The 7,378-nt window shown below is 37.5% G+C and overlaps 1 long non-coding RNA gene across 3 annotated transcripts in view; it reads right to left on the bottom strand.

The window, feature by feature from the left end:
• The window catches only part of LOC122164161, an 18,043-nt gene extending 11,589 nt beyond the window's left edge, over window positions 1-6,454 (bottom strand). For 2 of the 3 annotated variants that reach the window (XR_006170141.1, XR_006170143.1), the window contains exons 1-2: window positions 6,325-6,454; window positions 5,145-5,284 (exon numbers count right to left, since the gene is read on the bottom strand). This is a non-coding gene — a long non-coding RNA (uncharacterized LOC122164161). The remainder of the gene's footprint in view (window positions 1-5,144; window positions 5,285-6,324) is intronic. The other variant, XR_006170142.1, reaches the window with a different exon arrangement.
• Window positions 6,455-7,378: the final 924 nt, after the last annotated feature.

Genomic DNA, 7,378 nt, shown 5'->3' with positions numbered 1-7,378 from the left:
AAAAAAAAAAAAAAAAAAAAAAAAAAAAAAAAAAAAAAGATATAAAGCAAAACCAATGTCCCCTTTCCTTGTATATGATCCACAAGTAACTTAAATCCTGTCTTAGACTTTCTTCCTTTCTTTGGAGGCATTTGAGTGAAAATCAAGAATTAGCTGGTGCATTGCAATCGTTAATATCTGGAACTTCTAATTACTGAAGTCCAAATGATAAGGCAGAGAATTCTGTATGAGTTGCCATAAAATATTATTAAGTATGCTTGGTATTTTTGATACACTTACTACAGAACTGTAACTCCTTTTCAGCATTTCCAAGTATTTCATAATTTTTGGAGACTTTTAAGTTCACGAGATACCTCGTGTCTTTCACTGAGTTTGCTCTTATGTGTTTCTCCCTCCCTTTATGCTTCAGAGACAGAGGAGCATCCATGTGCTGTCAGAATGAAGAATACTGAAGCAAACAGACTTGTGAAGGTTAGGAACTTTCATCTTCTTTATGATTGCCTGGCTTGCCTTTACTGTTATTAGAGAACATATGTTTTAATATATTTATGATCCTGTAGTCAAAATGCTACCTAAATTAAGTTCTTCACAAGCATCTACATAGAAAGCTTCTGCCTGAGAGCTGCTGACTCTCTGATCTACCCCAATTTCAAACAGGTTGGTAAATGGGGAGTTTCTCTCCAAGGTAATGTTGGATACCCATGTTGGAATCTACAACCACTATCTGTGAGAACAGAAACCAAATTACTAAGTTAGAATACCATTTACAGATCCCTCATGAACAGGCTTGAAACTGAAAAGGCACATGAGTCACTAATTCTGTGTTAAATTAAAACTAGAGTGTACTGACCTATCTGAGCTACTGTAACAACAAAGAAGTTTTCCATACAAATGTCACGAGATTGGCTTCAGCATCAGAAGTCTGACTAATGAATCACTAATGTGACGTAACAAGCGTTGATACCTTGTCTCATAACAAAGTACTACAGAAGTATTCATTTCTCAGAGCTGATTCAGAGTATAAAGAATGAATCATTCTAATAACGAGAGAATCATTCTAACAAAATTTTATTCACTAAAGAACATGTGAAACAACTCAAATTATATTTTGTAGGCCAAAGGTGAAGCTAGCTAATGAGTTTCCTCTGGAAATTGGAATAATTTTCCAATTATTCCAGTTTCCACTGGAATTATTAAAATATCATTTTATAATTTGATATTGATATTGTAGACTCCTAATAATGCACTTCATATTATCAAGAATCTATGCTTAGTGTTGAATAAATAGAGTAATTACACTGTGTGATCTTTTTTTCTGCTTTCCCATCTTTCTTTTTAGGCACCTACGAAAAAGTTTTACTGTCAAAAACAAACTGAATCTCTCAATGCATGTAAGTATATGATGAAGCTGGCTCTGTTGCAAATTTCTCTGTATGCTGGCTAACCGTGGTGTACTCAAGCGAATGGCAAACATTGAAAAATTTATGTGTGTCCCAGTGAATATCAGCATCTAGAAGGGGAAACACTGTTAGAGTTTTGAAAATATCCTTAGATATAGTTTTGCAATGTAAGTAACTAAAAACTTTTGAAAATGCCATTTCAAGCATTTTCTCTATACAAATCAGAATATAGAAGAATATGAAACAGCAGAAGCAGCATCTTCAAGGGCATGTAGAGACTTGTAAATTCAACATGTCAATTTGAAAAGAAAGAACAAAAATACTCAAAACAGTAACGTTATTAAAAATAAAGTGTTTCTGAGTTTCCAAAATACTGGAATAGAGAAAGCAAAAGCATCTGTCAACTTTATATTTCCAGACATCTTTGCAAGTCTGAGACCCTTCAATTCTCTGTTTCTAACGTGTCAGTTGTTTTCAAAATATAACTATTACCCTGCAATCTTTACATAGACATTTGGTTTTAAATACTGCATGTACACTGATGATATACATACAATATGTAAGAATGAACATCTGTATAAAGGCTGTGAGGCAATGAAGATTAAATGCTAACTTCATCTGTGAGCTTTTCATAACTCCTACCAAATCAGTTGCCCACAAACCACGGGAGTTTACCACAAGCAAATAGAAATGGTGTTTGGAAAAGACAGGATGATGATTTCCAGTTCATAAGATTTTTATCCAAAGACACATTCATTCATCTGTTGCATATTTAACTGTCTGCTTTCAGCCACTTGCTAGAGTAATACTGAATTGAAAGAGCATTTTTTTCTAATAACAGCTTCATTTTGCACTGACTTACAAGCAGTCACATTGTAATCTAAAGCAGTAGAAACCAAGTGTGAGTTCAGGAAGTCCAAGCTAGAAGGATGGAGATTCTGCAGCAAAGATGAAGCTACCTGGGAGTGATTAATGGGAGTGCGGAGCCCAAATCCTATGGGGGAAAAGGAGAAGAGAAAGACAAGAAAGATACTCCTCCTGGCAAGGAGTGTCTGTCTGCAAACCTGTCTGGTGGTTATGGAGAGCTTAGTTTCATATGTTTCTTTATCACATCACCAGACAGCTTTCACTCAAGATTTAGTGTGCAGTCCTGGGCCGGCCCAAAAATAAATGAGTTCTGGTCATATTTAAGAAGTAAACTAATGAGAAGGATATGAATTATGTCTTAAGTCCTGTGGACAAATTCAGATAATCCAGTGTAAAAAATCTTTAATAATAGCAATTAGTAGATAAATCTAATTACAATTAAACAACAACAACAACAAAAAACAGGACAAACCAAAAAAATTTTGTGGGAATATTTAAATCAAAGGATGCTTGAAAGCAATCTATCCTAGTTTGAATACTTTCAAAATGTTTTCAGACATTTAATATCTACCTATAACCTTTGTTTTTGTCAATACACACAGATGCGTGAACAATTATATGCTGTAGTAATTATTTTGACAGAATTTATTCACAGACATCCTTCCTAGGATAAAACATTGAGAGGGCTGGAGCATCTCCCCTATGAGAACAGGCTGAGATATCTGGGCTCTTCAACCTGGAGTAGAGAAGGCTTTGAGAAGACTTTACAGCAGCCTTCCAGTACCAGAAGGGGACCTACAGGAAAGCTGGGGTGAGACTTTTTAAATGGGCATGTAGCAACAGGATGAGGACAAATGGCTCTAAATTGGGAAGGAGTAGATTTAGACTAGATCAGGAAAAAGTTCTTTACTGTGAAGGTGGTGAGACACAGGAATAGGCTGCCCAGTGAGACTGAGAATGCCCCTTCTTTAGAAGCATTCAGGGCCAGGCTGGATGGGAATTTGAGCAACTTGCTGTAGTGGAAGGTGTCCCTGCCTATAACAGGGAGATTGGAAGTAGATGCTCTTAAAGATCCCTTCCAACCCAAACCATTCTATGATTCTATAATCCTATGTTTAGTTCAGAGTGGGTTTAGACTGATCACTTTCTATATGGAGTTCCATAACAAGTTACTGAAATGAGAATTATTCACTCTCAGAGTCCATGATTTCAAGCTTTGTGCTACAGCACCCAGGAAGGGTGTGACAGCTTGATTGGATTGTGATGGGTGCTGAAGGACCTGAGACTGCAAAAATGTTGTGTTTGGAGCTTTACAGACCAGTCCATAGCTGTTTGTTTTGATCTGAATATTCATATATTTCTTAAACAATCGTTATCTTCACTTTAACACTGTTTTCCGGGTAATGCACTTGATGTCAGTATTTTTGTTCAGCAGCCCTCTTACGTCTTAAATTGGACCATAAATTAGCTCTGTCTGAGATATGGATAAGAGAGTCTTTACCTAGTAATACCAGGTCATAATGTATTAACACTTGACTTATCCCCGAGAAATTTATTTTTTTACTTTCTTAGACTGTGAGATTTTGTTTTGCTTTTGTTTGGATTTTGGTTGTTTGACTGTATCATTTTTTTTTTAGATTCATCTTGCCCTACCACCTAAAACTGTCATTTAAAAATTACTCTGACAACGTTTTTTGTTTAATGAGCTGTTATACCGGCCTTCAAACCAGAGAATTTGTGTAGTATGTTAAGAGTTTTAACCATATTTCTGTGTTTATAGCTTTATGTGTGTTTTGCTAATGTGTAGTGCACAGTGGTAAATTTTAGGGAAAATCTAATATTCCTCAGGGACAAAAAAAAAAAACCAACACAAATCATAATCCCAGTTGATATCACTATGCAAAATTATATATGACATGTATGCTTTCTACTGTCCTAACTGCCAAAACCATTGTCATACAACTTTGGCTGTCTGGAATAAACATTAACTGCAGCTAGGCATACTCAGTAATTCCCCCCTGCAAAATCAATATAAGATCTTTGCCAAGACATAGTATCCCACAGAGTTGGTTTTGACATATTTTCACCATTACTATGAAGTTCTGATTGCCTGGTTAGAAAATGATGGCCACCCAAAAAGTACTTTGCCAACTGTCTTTATCCCCCCTTTCCTGCATGTGTAGTTAGGTTGGTATGTCATCTAACCTTATGTCACAACCTGCATGCTGTTGATACAAAGCCTACAAGCAATGGAAACAGACTGCCCTAATGCTGTCGTGTGGTTAGAGTGCTGTCATCTTCTATTTTCCTACATCACTTCTAGTTGCTTTAGAAAAGTGGCCAGGGCTCCCATTATTGATCAAGGCCCATTAGGTTAGGAATTTCTTGAAATCTAATTTCACTCAGTGTACAAAATTCAGTATTATTCTTCTTTCTTTTCTGTAGTCTGGGCTTCTTTCCTCCACCTGGCATGTGTACTGAGATACTCTACTTGCCAGGCATTTCTTATACAAATAGCTAAATCCACTAGTCTTTCAGGAATTTAAAATGAAACATATATTTTTGCATGAGGAAGTTTGGCTAAAAGGTTTTAAACCTTGACACTCTGGTTTTCTTATTTTCTACCAGCTTGTTCTGGAAAGAAAAGCACTAGCTCTGCAAATAAACTGTTTTCAGAATGAGGGATATGGGTTTAATTCTTTCTTTTTTTACACCACTGTCATAAAAATATTAGTGAGAATACATCATAAAAGCTTACCCATGTGAGTTTTGGAAACATTTTTTTTTTTCCAAATCAATCTATTTTCTATTTTGATTATCTTTAAAGATATATAAATAAATAGAATAAACACTGTTTTTCAGTGTCTCTTTGCTTACCTGCTGTCTCTCAGCTACATTTTTTGCTGCCAAAGAACCTGGATAAAATAATAAAATAAAAAAAAAAAACAGAGGTTTTCTTATTATGTCTCCCAAGATCTTCATCAGGCATTTGTTGTTTAAACTGGCTGAGGCCAAATCTGCAAAGAAGCAATGTGTTAAATGATTCTCAACAAAGATTTATCATCCAATACTAACCCTATTGCTCTGTGAATCTTTATTATGTTTGGCAAAGAAACTGTAATGAAGATCAGAATGATTGATAAATACAAAAGGTTATTATGAATTTCTTAGATTTCCAAAGAAGCAGAACTGGGCTTAACATCTTGGGAAGCACAGATTGGTTCTGGCAAGAACTGTAGGTTGTACGCTAGGTACTCTCACTGATAGTCCAGAAGAGATTTCATCTCCAGGCAGGACTCCAGAAACAGATATGCCACAAAAGAATAGGAACACTTCTGCCTTCAAAGCATACATTGGTACAGCTCTAGCTCTAATCTGTACTTTTCTTCCAAGAAAAGGTTAAAACTTATCCCACAATTGGTTCTTGTTGCCAAGACACTTTCAACACAATGGACTCAAAAGCTGCACAATGTACAATGTTGGAAATCCTTGTTTACCTTCATTAAGTGTACCCCCAGGAGCACATTGGCAACGAGGCAATAGAAGTATTTTTCTTTCTCTTTTCCAAGTTTTTTCACTTCTCAAATCTAAGACCCAATCTGCTTTCATTGTGAAGTTAGTCACATCGGCTTTGATGTAGATTATTTTTGAAAAGCTCATGAACTGCCAAAATAGGAACAGTCTACCTTCTTTCTGACAAAAGAAGCTGAAACTAAGACATCACTTCTTTCTACCAGGCTAAGCTTTATTAAGCAAGGAGGAAAATAAGTCTGCAAAGCTATCACCTTCTCTGTCCTTCTGATCCCTTCCTTTCTTCATGTGTTCCCATGTTCACCTGAGAGATCACCAGATTACCAGTAATTAATGGCAGGTTCCTTAACAATGCTTAATTTTCCTTTCCTTGTCTTAATTACAAGTGCCTCAGGGTCAAGCTGTGTGCAGTTTTGTGCTTACAAAGGTCCAAGTACCAAGTGCTACTACAATCCAAATGTTACAGTCATGTTATTGGTCTCGAGCAGCTCTGCAGTCTGGAAGGGATCAGAGGTTCTGTATTTACCTGGAAGTTCAGGCTGGGAAACTCCACAGGCGGTCCACCAGCCTGACCTTCTTCTGTGAGTCAGGCACGTGCAACGTGCAGTGCAGCCCAGCTGGCACTGTGGCCTGGCTCCTGCCCCACGCCACCTTCCCCGCTGCCACCGCAGCTCTGCTCACCAAGCAGCCAGCCTGGTTCTGGGTGCGCACCCACTGCTCCGCCCCTGCCAAACATCAGGGAGCGGAGAGCCCTGCATGAACTGCAGCGGGGGCGCAGGGAGGGCGCAGTGCACTCCTGCTTGTGGTGTAGCAAATAACTGTGTGTCTTTTGATATGTTGGCTGAACACAGTCCTGTGGACAGCACCAATTATGCAGCCGTGCTTTCCGTTTTGATAAAGGAATTTGAGAACAGTTTCAAGATTAAAAAAACAAAAACAAAAACTTTTTTTCTTTCATTTTCAGTTGGCATGAATACATTACCTGGAAATTTTCAAATGGAGTGTACGGAGTTGCAATCAGGCATTCAACTCAAAAATCCGACCATGTCTCTTTACTTTCACAAGCACTGTCTTACCAGAGAAAAACACTCCTCCCTTCACAATCACACCTTACTCATGTCACCACTTTTTGGCAGTATGCACATTTGTGAACAACTGTTTTCAAGGATGAAGCAGAGGAAGAGTAAAATTTCATTTCTGACAAACATCTTGAATGAAACAGCCTGATGTGTTGGTTTCACATAGGCAGGGTCAAATATCCCACTAGTTCTGTGCTTTTTTGGCTCTTTTTTAAATAAAAAATATTCAAGACTAAAATAAGTTTTATTGCCTATATACATGAACTATAGTATGTATTTTATGAGGGCTACTGCAAAATAGTGCCTCCTACTTTAGTATATTGGCCCAAGGTGTCAGAGGTAGATGGTGGTGGTACAGCAGTAGAGGTTGAACTGTACCACCAACATCCCGTTATGTGTTGTTGCCCTCTGACAAATGGCAGCAGATGGGTACTGGCAAAATGGTGTCGTACTTGGAAGTGTGGCCCAGGTAAACCAAATGGTTGAACACCTATGCTCTGA

This window comes from Centrocercus urophasianus, unplaced genomic scaffold, assembly GCF_019232065.1.
Source record: "Centrocercus urophasianus isolate 14NV4802_14NV808 unplaced genomic scaffold, USGS_Curo_1.0 seq_25, whole genome shotgun sequence".
Lineage (NCBI taxonomy): Eukaryota > Metazoa > Chordata > Aves > Galliformes > Phasianidae > Centrocercus > Centrocercus urophasianus.
Note: the sequence above shows the minus strand (reverse complement) of the source record. Positions and strands in the feature narration are given on the sequence as shown.